The following is a 15,036-nucleotide window of genomic DNA, read 5'->3' on the forward strand; positions in this document are numbered from 1 at the left end:
GTGCATCATAGGCGTGCCATCTGTTTTGAGAAATCCACGCCTTTTCCATCTCAAGAAGCTGGAATGTGTTGTTGTGGTGACATAAGCAGAATCTGAATATACAGTAATTCTTTCATCAGCTCCATGTTTGAGTGCTGCAATCAGTGCCACTAATTCTGCTGCTTGTGCTGAGTAATGTGATGGCAATGCTATCTGCTGTACAATGTCTAGAGAGTCTGAGGAATTTTTCTGTTGTGCTCTGACTACTGCATCTCCCGTGTATCTGATCCGTGTCCCCTGATCAATGGTAGAAGAACCATCAATGAAGTAGACTGTACTGTCTGGTAATGAGTCCTCTTTTCCTGTTCCTGACTCATCTGGGCAGTATGTGGCACAATCATGAGTGTCATCATCAGTGGTAACAACGGGATGGGCAAAGAATGTGGCTGTATTCACAGTGTGACATTTAACAACCTTCGAGGATGGAAATGACAGTATGCCTTAATATCCTGACACTCTTTGTGTGGTAAGGGTCGTTTTAGCTTTTTGTATTATTGTAAAGACGGCATGCTCAGTATACAGTGTCAGAGGGGAACCCATAACTATGGGGGTGCTTTTCTCTACAGCAGATGCTGCGGTCGATAAAGCATGTTCACAGGGATAGTGGCCACTCATCACTGAGTGTAACATGCCACTGAAGTATGCAGTTGGTTTGTGGCCCATGGGGTGTTTTTGGGTGAGGACTGCTGTCATGACCTGTCCATTGCAGTGAGTGAACAGATAGAATTCCTTTCTGTAGTCAGGAGAACCTAACACTGGTGCATTTGTAATCTCATCTTTCAAATTTGTAAAGGCGGATGTTATTTGAGGTGTCCAGTCTATCTTGTTATGCCTTTCTTTAGCAGTTTTGACAGCTTTCAGGAGTGGTGCAGTAACAGTGGAATAATCAAAGACCCACTGTCTGACGTAGTTCACTAGTCCTAGGAACTTTTGCATGTCTTTTATTGTCTGAGGTTCTGGAGTGTTCCTTATTACCTCTACCCTTCCTGGGGTAACTCTTCTACCTGATGGTATTGAATGTTTTTTTTTGTTTTTTTTCTACTTTATATCCTCTCTGTGCTAGTGTTGTAAGCAGAGCAATTGTATCCTGTCTGCACTCTTGCTCTGTGGTGCTACAGAGGAGTATGTCATCGACATATTGTAGCAGAGTGCTGTCACATTGGAAATTTGACAAATCATCTTTGACAGCTCTGTTGAACACTCTGGGGGACTCACAGTAGTCTTGATGTAACCCTTATCTGTAAACTGCCTATTTCTGAATGAAAAGGTGAATAAAAACAGGCTGTCAGCATGCAGTGGGACACTGAAGAGGTGCATATCTTGAGGAATTTTTGTTTGACAGCCATCATTATGGTCGGTGGTTTATCAGGAATGGAGAAAGTCATTGTGCCGTTCTCATAAAAATATATTCTCATATTTAATTTGGCCATGAGATCACGTCCCAAGATATTTACTGGGGACTGTGTTGTGTAAAGTAAACGCTCCTGAATACATTTACCTCCCATTTCTATTGGTACTGGCTCGGTGAAAGGGACCCTTGTTATTTTCCCAGAGAAATCCAGTGTGTTTGCACTTTGATTGGAGATCGGCAGTGCTCCCTCCCTGATACAGGAAAATGTAGCACCTGTGTCAATCAAGAAACTATACGTGTTGTTGTTAATCATGACATGTACAACTGGGTCCTCTCTAATCTTTGTGAGACATGACAACACGGGACACACTAGAGTTATCTGTGGGCTGTCCTAACTTGAATATCTTCCAGCCTGGTTCTGCTGGATGGTTCCCTGTAAAACCGAATTGATGGGGGGCAGTACTGTAGCTCCCTGTGGTACAAGGGCTTGTGTCTGGGGAACCATTTGTCACACAGGTATGTGTTGCTGAGGTAGCTGTGGTTGTATGTGTTGTGCTGTTACCCGTGCGTTACCCCCTAGTACATTCAAGGCACTTTGTGGAAAACTAGTGACAGCAGCCATTTGACTCACTGGTGTGGCCACCATAACTGCGTCAAGAGCCTCTTATTCCTTTAATTTTTGCTGTACTAATTTAGCACCTGTGTTTTCAATTGCTAATTACCTTGTTTGTGACATTAGAGATCCGATATCTGGGACATCAGAAAACATCTGGTGCAGTTCATTCCATAGCGCTGATCTTATTTTATTGAAAGGATCACCATCTAATTTTGTATTAGTGGTGGAAAGTCTTTTGTCGATGCGTGTAAACATATCCTCTGCATCCTATTCAATCAGGGAGGTGAGCAGACTTTTCACATCCCAAATAGCCAATGACACAACTGCAGTGTGTTTTTCAAAGGCTTGTATCCACCTTCCCGCACCCTCTGTGAGGGGTGGGAGTTCATTCTTCATATTTTCTTTGTCCATTAGGGACCAAGAGACAGAGAAGGGAGGGTCATTGACACTTTTGAACAGCAGGGGCAGCTGGGTGTTACTCCTGTACGTCTTGTTTGACCCTACCTGCGTGCGTATTTCTGCCAGACCCTTAGGCCTTGGCGCATGTACTCATAGTGCCAATCCTTGTCTCCTGCCCTCTATAAGATACACTGTTCAGCAGTGTCCATTTCCTCTTGTTTAAAAGATCCTTCAAGGGGCCACACCTTCATTTGAGGTGCATTAACTTCTGTCCAGCCTGCCAAGTTATCTGAGAATGGATTCACATAGTAGTCAGACTCTTCTCCGAGTACTACTATCTCACTTGGCATCAGACCATTAGTCAGTGGCGGTCTTGGCATGTTAAGGGTCATGTAGTGCAGTGCTCTAGATCTGGTGGTGCGCAGACGTGCTGTACCAGATACATCATATTCCTGTGAGATGTCCTCAGGTCGCCCGTCGTTACCTAACACTGCAATATTTTCTATCTCTTTCTCCTCTGTCTTCTCTTTTCTGCCCATTCAAGCATGTTTGACAGATCCAAATTATCTTGGTCTAGCTGTGGCGTTACTGGCCTACGTGGGGTGACTACTGGAGGCGATGCCTGGGGTACAAGCGTAGGTGGTGGTGTCACCTGGGGGTTGTGGTTAATGACTGTAGGTAGAGCTTGGGGTATACTTAAGAGGTTGGCTGTAGGAGAAGCTGCTGTGTTGCTCTATGGTGAGGCTTCTTGAGTACTGTTCATGTGACATGTCCCCTGCTTCTCTACCCGTTCTTTGGCATAGGTCGCCTTCTGTCCTCCACCTGCCACTATCTCCCTCAGTTACTACCTCAGAGGGATACTGTTTGTTGTCTCTTTTTTCTTCATTGAACTGTCGCTTGGGACCAGTGTTAAGGGTGTGCCACCCATCATAGTATGTCTGTGTAGTGTAATGCTGCTGGCTAGGTTATCGGAATGGGCCATAATGTCTAGTTCTTGTTTTTGTGGTATTGTGATCTCTAGTGATGGATGCGGGGTCTGGGCTGTTAAGTCTCAGGAGTGGCATGTGGGAGTTATGCTGTGAACCGCCAGAGGCCTCATTTTTCCCTTGTTCCTGTTCCTGCTGGGGGGCTGCAGTGTTGGAAGCATGTGTCACTTTTATTGTAAATAGCGTGTCATTTTGACCTGGCATTCCTGATGCTGAGCCCTACAGTACTGGGCTTTGGGAGCTCACGGATAGCTGGCCCTGTGCACTCTCTGGTCTACTGTCTTGTGAATCATCTGAGATGTCTGGGACTGAGACATCGTCATGGCCTATGGCTGCCTGGTCATTTGATAGGAGTTCTAGGTCAGTCTTGATGACCCGTCCTGGATACATGCCATCCGCGTCAAATGCTGGTGAATTTGCTGTGGGTGTTGGCATTATTCTTCTGCGTTGTGTGTAGAAAGGGATAAAGGTGTAACTCCGCTGGGTGCTATAGTCAGTCTCACCTGCCGCAAGTTTGTTGTGTCAATTCCCAGGAGTGAGATCAGTGTCAAGATGACTCTACCCGTCAGTGGTAAAACCTGAACAGAGGATGCTGTTAGATCCTCAGAAAGGGCAGTAACACAGCATTTTTCAAAGTGTACCGTGATCTGTTGTCTTGTATTTTGCGTGGGCTGTCTGCTCATCTCCTTGAGTGATCTTTGAGGCGGGCAATTGGGGACAGCGTATTTTGTCAATCTTATTTTCTTTGCGGTTTTGTAAATATGCTTATGTGTTTTGTAACCATGTATTCTATTTACTTTAAAAATGAATTATATCGTTTTATAAGCAATATTACGTTTACGGTGAAAATGTACAGTATGTATATGTATTTTAAAATGGAGAAACTGCAATGGTTTTTATTAACTATGCAAATGAAATTCAATCAATCTATTTACTTGTGTGAAAATCGCTGTTTAAAAGAAAAACATTTTCTACAGACCTAAGTGACACCTAGTTTTTTTTTCCTAGCGAGGTCTGCAGTGCTAGTAGGGAGGGGGGTAATCCTGAATGACAAATATGCACACAGGAAAGTAGAAGCCTTAAAATAGTATATCTGTGACAATTGTGGCGCTCTAGATGCTTTGGCTTACAGAATCTCTTCAGTAAATCAGTGGCAGATCAATACACATGGGGATACATAAATGCATTTACAATCTCCCTAGATATTGAATCTCGCTAACAAACCAGTTTTCTGCATTTGGCAGTGGCCTTCAATAATGTTCACAAAAATATTTTTCAGCAGCCTCCTACAAGCAGGCTATTACCCTTAAATGATAGTATTGGTATGGGGCCAGGCATAAAAATATTCTTCTACAATCAATATACACATGATTTTAATCAAAAAAGAATCAACAAAAAACAAACAGTGTGCCTAGATATTATAGTATCACTACAGTCAGCCTCTGTACCAGCCAGTGACTTCCAATACAAAACCATAAAAACCAATAAACAAATTACGCTTTTGAACCTAATAAAAAACCTCAATATATATCACTAAACACCAAGCAGTAACATATAGTCCTAAAAGTGCCTATTAAATAGCGAACATTTGTGCATGTCCTTTAAAAAAGGAAAAGCAAAATGCAAATATCTTTAGTGTTTTCTAAACAATAATTGCGCACTTTGGCCACCAGAGGGCGCTGAAGTGCTTCCTATGCAAATGATGTACAGAAAGAGAACAAAAAATGCAAAAAAAATACTTTTAACTGGTGAAAATACAATACTTACAACAAAGATACATAATCTTCCCGGGGACTCAATTGTTTACGTAAGAGCCATCTAAAAATACCGTTAGCTACGCGGATTTCAGATTTAGCTTCTTCTCCATTGACCATTGAAATGGAGGGTATCCTTCTCTGTTTACTATACAGAGACTCACTTAGAATCACTTAGAAAAGCAAAAAAATAAGCATTTGAAAGGCGCTAAACTCACCTTCCCTTCCCTGACAATGTATTAGATAGGTCAGAGGCCCTCCCTTGTTTCAGAGAGGCTTAGCAATAAATGAGCATTGAAAGACGCCAGACGCAGTCTCTCCTACTTTGTTTTTACAAAAGGCATAGTAATAACATGTGTCTAAAGAGGATCACCTAGAAAGATAAATGCGTAAATCACATTAATGTCATAACCTTTACTCCCAGTCTTCAGAATTCCACTACTCACACAACTTACTTTCCCTCTGTTTGAAAATATATATAACGAGACCAACAGACAGTAACAAACCGGTAACATGGAGGGAATACAGCTGCTTCGCAAACATACGCACCTCTCCACCGTAACCCAAGAGAAGACAATCGTACCAGGCAATCAAGTTATAAGCTTACCCGTAAGTTGTGTTCCTCTTATGGCTCAGTCAGAAAGGGGGGAACGATCGCTTAGCAGCCAATATTTCCTCTCGGCCCAGATGCTTTCTGTCTGTAGAGCTGCTACCCGAAAGTTCCGGCACCAAAATGTTGGAGGGAGATTTATTATGGGGCAGAAAGGTCAAGACGCTGGGCGCAACAGTTCAGGAAGCCTGCGCTGGGATGATCGTGAGAGTGAACTAGGGACAAATGGGGTGGCTTAATTTGTACCGGGGTGTGCAGGAACCCTTGGTCTAAAAATAGAGAAAACAGATATGTGAGCCGTGGAAACCAAACAAGAAAGGTTAACAGTTTTATTAAGAAGATGCAACTTCTACATACTTTAATACAAAGGCATAAAAATCATAGTTCTGTGTCCAGGACTCCGCATTCTCAGATAGCCTCGTGGACCAGATATCATTTACAGAATGACAGTTTCCTGACAGTGAGAGAGTAAGTCTAAACCTTAAGACACATTTATCATTTGTGGCAAAATTCATTAAAAAAGGCAAAGTACATAATATTTGAGACTACTCACATCTGCCTATAAGTGAGAAATCCTGCGATTACAAGTTGTACATTTCAAATGCAATAAGGAGAAAGCAAGGCTAAAAGAAAGCATGGTAAATATAACATTTCATTAGACACAATATAAAATAAAGCAGCAAGTTTAGAGAATATGTACAAGTACAAGGGTTCTTAAGTAACCCTCCGGAAGAAGTCACTTACGAGGAGTAATTCAAATAGGTCCTTGTGAACCTCCTTTTTATATGTTTAAAGGCGGTGTGAAGTCTATGGTAACGTGATCTCACGCCATCCCATGCCACGTATCCTATTTGCGTCATTTACAGCCTACTCTGCACTTTTCTCATCCTATACGTTCAAAATGCAGCCCTTCCTGGAACCGTGGCACTTATGCTGGACTAAAGGTCATACCTTATTGACTTGAAGTTTATCATAAATTTGCTTTGGTAAACAGAAAAACCTTTTTACTGCAAAAAAGGATTATATTTAGGTGTGGATGTACCAATCTGTATAACCTGTTGCCACATTCATTACTCCAGTTGTCATAGATGAAGCGCAAAGTTCTCCTTTTCTCAAACATAGTTTGAGGATCCGGCCCTCTGTGTTGAAAGAATATGGTGGAAGTTGAACTTTAGCACACAAGCTGGGTGGGGGCTCTAAAACAGGAGGAGAAGCTTTGCAGACAAGTGGGGCTGGGTGAAGTCTTGGTCAGACCTGCTTTCTGCTTTCTTAACACAACATTGCAGTACTCTGGCCAATCTAACCAAGGCTTATAATGCTGAACAGTAGGGCCTACACAGGGGTCCATGCTAGCTAAGTGATAAGAATGTCCCAGGATATTTATACAGTAAAATCTTTCCCTCTGTCAGGCATCAAGAGAAGAGCACTGAGTCTATGGGACCTGGCATGAGGGGGCATGTCTGGAGCCAGTGCCAGGCAAAGTATTAAGGGGAGTATCAAGATGAGTGTCATAGTACATTTATGGGAGTGTATCAGGGCGAGTGTCAGCATTTATAATGGGGGAGCATCAGGAGAATGTTAAATTTCAACTCTTAAATTTGTAATTTCACTACTGCAAGAACATTCTCTCCCACAGGATAACATTGGAGTTACCTTATTACATTTAATAAGCTATAATCTGCAAATGGGAGTAGGTAACCTATTCATGTTTAGTGTCTTCAGAATTGTAATGAAAAGTTCCAACTTATTGTGGAGTGGGATTGAAATTACAATTTTGAAAATGCCACTGCTAGAACGTTGCCATTTTCCTGCCTTCTCCATTTGGTGTCTGTCCCTGGGTGGTTTGGCTGGGTGTATCTCACAGTTGACCTATGTGTATTCCTCCTTCACAGCCACACACAATGGGAAGTTTCCGTGAGTCCCCTCTCAACCAGGTCCATCCCTAAGGTGCCCTTATCTGAAGTGACCCCTTCCTTTCAGACTTTGAGATTCTTTGCATTGGGTGCCATAAACTCTGTTGACACACTGTTCCTGGCTGCCCCTATGCCACTGGAGATGTAAATTTGGTTCTGCCTTGTGGCCTTTCTTCACTTACCTTAATTCCGCTGGGACTAGGATATCAAACCGTGCTACTTACCTGTAAGTAGTGCCACTTTAATTGCCCCCTTTCTCCTTCGGACCACATTGGCACCAGATACTGAGTTTGACCTATGCACCTGGCCGCACCAGTGCCGTTGGTGGTGCGCTTGTGTCACTTACATGAACCATACCTGGTCCTAATTCTTTTTCCAGAAGTTCAATATAATAAATTGTTTACTTTCCTGCATATTGCTGATTGTCTTTTCTCCAATAGGATACACTGTATCCACTATGTACGTTGAAAAATATTGAAACTGCAAAACGCATTTACAGGCAGCAAAGTATTTCTGGTTCTATAAATAAATATACTAAAAGTATTATATTTACAAACCAGGGGTCTCGGATTTAGTCATTGATTGTGCACAACAAATGCGTCGCACTGCCCTCTAATATGCGTAACTGCTCTCCCACACTACCACAAAAGAGAACATTAGTATTATCTACTTGAGCCTCTGTAAAGCCTCTGAGGATCCACTTGACTCTGTGCACAATATACCTAATTTGATATAGTATACACAGAGCCAGCTACCAACAACAGAGTCAAGAGCATCACAGGGTGGGTAATTTGCGTGCTGACTGCCTTCCTTGGATGTGGTAGCCGTTTCCCAGGCTCCCACTCCCGAATCAAACTCGAATTCCCCTTACTCATGGTCACCATGGTAGGAACAAAAACTACAACCGAAGGTGGATAGGGCAGACGTTTAAATGTATTGTTGCAGTCACGGGGATGTCCAATCGACTCAAAGTTATCTAAAATCCCCGAAGTGGCCCGCCGAGCCGGGATTGGTTGTAGGAGGTCAGCACTCCTCAGCATGTAGTAGCACTACAACTACCACAGTTATCCAAGTAACAGATGGAGTGATCAAAGGAACCATAACTGATTTAATGAGCCATATGCAGTTTCACTGTACCAGATGTGTGTACTCACACGGGCATGGCTTAATCTTTGAGACAACCATATGCTACTGGCAAATAAACCAGTTTACCGCACCTGCTGGATGAGCCTGTTGGGAGCCCCGTGCCCATCAAAGACCAACCTTTGCACCCCTCAGGAGCCTGCTGGGGAGCACAACCACCTGGGGTGCTTCCTGGGGGACAGGTGTGGTCACACAGACACCAGCAGGCCCTGCCGTCTCCACAAAAGCGAGAGGCAGGACTATGTGCAGCCTGAGCGAGACACATGGGTGCCGTCCTGAGCAGCTAAGGACACCACATGGAATGATCATTCTGAGCTTGTGCCTGAATGTGCTAGGTAGAGGAGGACAATCGTGTGGCGCATGGGGCCCAGACCGCCAGGCCACATGTAAAAGCCACCCCCCTCCCACTCTGGTTAGACCACAGGAGGAGAGACACAAGCTGCCAAGGCTGCTAGGTCTTCATTCTGCTGGGTAAGACCTCTGCAAATGGCAGGCCCTTGGATCACATGTTCACTGGTGGGGTGGGTGCTCTTTGTTTTAAACAACATCTGAGGATGCCTAAACAGTCCATCAAAAAACAGACGATTGGAGTATACAGCGCTGGCCACGCCACCATGCGCTGGGATGTTGGCTTTGTGTCCCTGCCAACTCCTGGGGAAGGCAGACTTGGAGGAAAGGCCCATAGGCATGGCAGTGAGGCAGGCAAAGCCCCAGGCCCCAGGGGAAACAGGCCCTGTCATCACCCAGCTGAGGACAGCTGAACTACAAATAGGTCTGGAGTACCATGTCCCTAATCTGTGTGCACAAAGTGACAGAGGGAACTGCCGGCACAAACATTCCCAACTTCCTTGAGCCCTGCCTGGGCTTTAGGAATGAAATTAGCCCTCATCAGCACTTCCAGGGCTGCTGGGATGTTGTCTTCATGTGCCTTCTTGCTCCCTGGGAATACAGACTTCGAATAAAGGCCCATCAGACTGGACTGGGAGGTAGGTGCGTTCCCAGCCCCCTCGGGGATTTAGGCAGCCCGGCCCTGGCCCTGGCAATGTCAACAAACGGCTGAGAACCATTGGACCACAAGTGGGTCCAAAGTACCCTGTCCCTAGTAATCATGAGGAAGCCTACCCCCCTTGATTGCAATCGTGTGCATTAAAGTGACAGAGGAGACCAAAGGCCCAAACACACATGACCCCCTGGAACCCTCGCTGGGCTCGATGAAGCATATGAGCCCTCACTGAGACTTCCAGGGCAGCACGGCAATCTGGATGCCCCATTGGAAAGAATTGCGCATATCCAGATGGCCGAGGGGTGGCCCTCTGGCCACCCGGTTCCTTAAAGAAAGAGCTCAGCTGGTCCTGGGTGGTGATGGGGACTCTACCCCTAGGGTGCTCAGAGCCCCAGTTGAGCTTCAGGTATGGAGCTTCGAGGGGGTCTCTGACAGACCACTGACCCAGAACACAGTCAGGGCTCCTTGGGACAGCCACACAGGGTGCTTTGAAAAGCAGCGGGTCTGAGGTGAGGGCCCAGGACACCACATGGAACAATCGTTTAGATATTGTTCATAAATGAGATAGGCAGAAAAGGGTGATGGCATGGCGCAAGGGTGTCAGGACTGCCAGGCAGCATCTGGGACCTGGTACCACCTGTACCCCTGGACAGACCACTATGGGAGGGGTACAGCTCAGCCTTCACTCTAATGGGTAGGGCCTGTGCAAATGGCAGGCCCTTGAATCACATGGTCCCTGGTGGGGCGGAAGCTCCTTGCTTCAAACAACAGCTGAGGCTGGCCAAGCAGCTGATCCCTAAACAGACCAAGCATGCCCACTCAATCGGAGTATACAGCGCTGGCCACGCCAGCCTGTGCAGGATGTTGGCTCCTGGGTAAGGCAGACTCGGAGGAAAGGCCCATCAGGCAGGGCTGTGAGGCAGGCACAGACCAAGGCCCCAGGGGAACATGCCCTGTTAGCACCCAGCTGAGGCCCGCTGGACCTCTATGAGATCTGGAGTACCATGTCTCTAATAACCCAAAGGGAGGCTACCACACTTTCTTGTAATCTGTGAGGACCTTGTGACAGATGGGAGTGTCGGCACAAATATAACCAACCTCCTAGAGCACTGCCTGGGCTTGAGGAAGCAAATGAGCCCTCATCATGAATTCCAGGGCATCTCAGATGTCGGCTTCATGCCCCTGCCTACTTTCAGGGAAGGCACAGCTTAGAGGAAAGGCCAATCAGACTGGACTGGGAGGCAGGTGCGGTCCAAGGCCCCTGAGGGACCAGGCAGGATGGCCAGGGCCCGGCAACACCCGGCTGAGAACTGCTAGACCACAAAGGGGTCCAAAGTGCCCTGTCCCTAGTAACCCGGGGATTGCCTACGCACCTTGATTGTAATCTCTGTGCATTTAGTGACAGAGGGGACCAAAGGCCCAAATGCACATGACTTCCTAGAGCCCTCATTGGGAATTCCAAAGGCAGCCTTGCAATCTAGATGCCCCATTGAAAAGGATTGCGCTTGACCAGATGGCCGAGGGACAGACCTTTGATCATGCTGTTCCTTAACAAAAGAGCTCTGCTTGTCCTGGGAGGCAATTGGGCCTCTGCAGCTGTGGTGCTCAGAGCCCCAGTTGGTCCTGAGGCACAGAGTTGGTCTGAGGATGGGACCCAAGATTGCAGTCCCCACCCAAGGGCCTGCCGGGAGTCCAGTCAGAGCTTTTGAAGCTGGCCAGGCATGACACACCTCCCCAGGACTAATTGACCCCTGACCCCAGCCCTTGGTGGTGTGAAAGGCTGGAAGGTGGACCCCAGGGCAGAAACGCCCAGCTGGCAGATGGGAGAGTCCGCCCCTTCACACGCTGCGATTAACATGAATCCTAAAGACATTTGAGAGACATTCAGAAAGCCGACCTAGGAATGCATTCTGCCCATTGCATACCTTTGGCTTGGGGTTTTTAATTTATTTATTTATTTACGCAACTTTTATAGTGCAACAACTACCCGAAGGTGTCTCGGCGCTGTGGAGCAACAAGAGTTCATCATCCTACCGTCTTCTCACTGGTTAAACAACCATGTTTTCAGAAGCCTACGGAAGCTAATCAGATTCGGAGCGGCTTTTATGGCAGTTGGCAGAAGGTTCCAAAGTTTTGGAGTGGCCACAAGAAAGCGCCTATCACCCCAGGTGACTGATCTTGTACGTGGCACCGGCAGAAGACTGGTATTGGCCGATCTAAGGTGCCTTCTGGGGGTGTAGAGCTGAAAAGCTTCGATCAAGAATCTGGGTCCTGTGCCATGTATGGCCTTATAGGCAATACAGAGGGCCTTAAATTTAACACGGCTCTCAACTCTCAGCCAATGAAGCTGGCGAATAGCAGAGGTGGTAGATTTGCGGCGAGGGATGTTAAGAAGAATCCTAGCAGCCGCGTTCTGAATGGATTGCAGCTTCATGATGACACGCTTCTGAGTGTGGAGGAAGAGAGCGTTCCCGTAGTCTATTTTTGAGAAGACTAAGGTAGAGACCAGAGTCTTCCCGGCTGACGGAGGGAGATAAGGTAGCAGCTTCTTGATCTTTTTCAAGATGTAAAATGAAGATGACACAACCTTATTAACATGGAGGTCAAAGACCAGCTTGTTGTCAAAAATCACTCCCAAGTTTCTGGCTTTTTCCACTGGGACAGGTGGATGGCCGAGCTTGTCTGGCCACCAGCCGAGAGACCATTCAGGGGAGAGTTTTCCGAAGGTCATGATCTCGGTCTTGTCCGAGTTAAGTCTGAGGCAGTTCGAGGCCATCCAGGTACTGACCTCGAGCATAGCTTTCTGGAAGTTGGCTGCTACAGTAAGGCCATCCTTATGGATACCCAGCACCAGCTGGGTATCATCTGCATACGATGTTACCTGTATCCCATAGGCCTTTATTATCCTCGCTAAGTCCGCTACATAGATGTTAAAGAGCATGGGGCTTAGCGAGGAGCCTTGTGGGACTCCACAAGGGAGTGCAGAGATGGGAGAGTAATAGTCTCCAAGCCTTACTGTCTGGGTGCGGTTTGCCAGGAAGGATGAAATAAGATCCTTAGCTCGACCATTTATACCCAGGGTTGTGACACGGTCGACAAGAGTGACATGGTCGACCGTGTCAAAGGCTGCTGACAAATCCAGAGGGATAAGGACAGCCGCCCCTCCCTGATCCATGATCGTCCTGATCTCATCAGAGGCCTTTATCAAGGCAGTCTCTGTTCCATGCCCTCTCCTGAATCCAAACTGCGTTTCGTCGAGAAGTTGGTGAGTCTCGACGAACTCTGAGAGCTGCTGATTCATCAGATATTCGCATACTTTGGCAGGAAAGGGCAGGCACGCAATAGGTCTATAACTTGCGACAGCAGTAGGATCTAAGGACGTTTTTTTTAGGAGGGGTTTAATAACAGCCTTCTTCCATACACTAGGGAATTGGCCTGTTAGGAATATGTTATTGCAGATTTCCATCAATGGGAGTGAGATCACTTCTGTGAGTTTCTGCATCACGGACGGGGGGCAGGGGTCCAACGGAGAGCCGGATTTAGTGGTGGAAATGATTTTGATCACATCCTGATGTGAGACAGGTGAGAAGCAAGAGAAGGAGTCGGGATTAGGGTGTGACAGTATTTCTTTCCTGCTGTCACCTCTATGTTCAGCTCTAATATCATTTCCAAATGAAGCGTAGATATCTGCAACCTTAGTAGTGAAAAAGATGGCCAATTCATTGCAGAAAGTCTGCGAGGGCTCCACTCTAGGTCCAGTGGAGGGGGTGGACAGGGTAGTGACAACGGCGAAAAGTTCTCTGGCAGAGTTAGCAGCAGTCTCAGTTTGTGCTGAGTAAAAGACTGTTTTCCGGGCCAGGATCGCCTTTTTATAGATCATAAGAGCATCTTTATAAGTTTGTCTAGCTGTGTCACAGTAAGCTTTCCTCCAGCGCCTTTCTAAATTCCTACAATGTTGGCGATGTAGGCGAAGATCTTCATTGTACCAGGGGGCTGAAGGAGATACTCTATTTGGTTGCATAAATTTCTCTGGGGCCACTAAATCAGCGGCGCTTCTGATCCAGTCCTGGAACTCTGAGGCTGATGGTGATGAGCTATTTCCTCCCTGAGGACAGGAGGAGGCCAAAGAATGCAGCATCTGAGGGAGATCTGCAGTTTTCCAGGCCCGGGCACCTATCTTGGTGCGAGGTCTGGGCTGCGGAAAGGTAGAGAGTCGTGTATCCAATTGAAAGATAATAGCCCTATGGTCTGACCATGAAATTGGAATAGTATCTGATACAGTAATGTCAGGATCATTAGCCCGTCCAGGGAGTGTCCAGCTTGATGGGTAGGACCCTTGACTAGTTGGTGTAGTCCAAGATTGGCGAAATCAGTCATGAGTTGGGCAGTGTCTGGATTGTCCTGATCTTCCAGATAAAAGTTAAAATCTCCCAATATAGTAAATTTATCAGAGCAGATGACATTGTCACTCAGGTCAGAAAGGGTGGAGAGAAAAGAATTACGGGGGCCAGGGGGTCGATAAAGTATTATACCCTTTAGTGTCCGTTTAGGGTTAATACTGATAGAAAAAACCGCTGATTCACAGTTAACCGAGTTTATAGGATCGAGTGTGGTGCGATATTTGTCCTTGTAGATAATGGCAAGGCCCCCACCTCGTCCTATAGGCCTGTCATGTCTAGCAACGCTATATCCAGCCGGAGTAGCGTTGCAGAAATCCGGGCCTGACCCGGCGTCTGCCCAGGTCTCGGTAACAAATAATAGATCTAAGTCATGGTTGACTATAAGCTCACTAATGTAGAAGCTGTGACATGGGAGCGAGCGCGCATTGATAAGCGCAGCTCGGCAACCATGTGGGGTTATATTGTCTCTAACAAATGGTGTGCCGTGAATAGGATCAGAGTGGGCTGAGAGACAGGTTGTGGTACATTGATAGCTACAGCCTGGACATATAAAAGGACGAGTGGGTATCGCAGTGGTCAGAACAGCAGTAGTACAGGCCTGACATGGCTTACCGGGATTTAGCGCTAGTAGGTGCCGGGGAGAATACAGCAGTCGGGAACCAGGGGTTGTGGCCCTGGGCCGGGTCCGGCCGCGGATGGACGCAGACGGGCTTAGCTTTGGCGCGCGCCCGCTGCGCCAGCCCGCTGCGCCGTCTGGGCATGGTTCCAATATATGGGGCGTGAGGAGGGTGGGAGGCCGGCGCGACAGGAGCGCAGCCCGAG

The sequence above is a fragment of the Lissotriton vulgaris genome, chromosome 1_2 (assembly GCF_964263255.1).
Source record: "Lissotriton vulgaris chromosome 1_2, aLisVul1.2, whole genome shotgun sequence".
NCBI lineage: Eukaryota > Metazoa > Chordata > Amphibia > Caudata > Salamandridae > Lissotriton > Lissotriton vulgaris.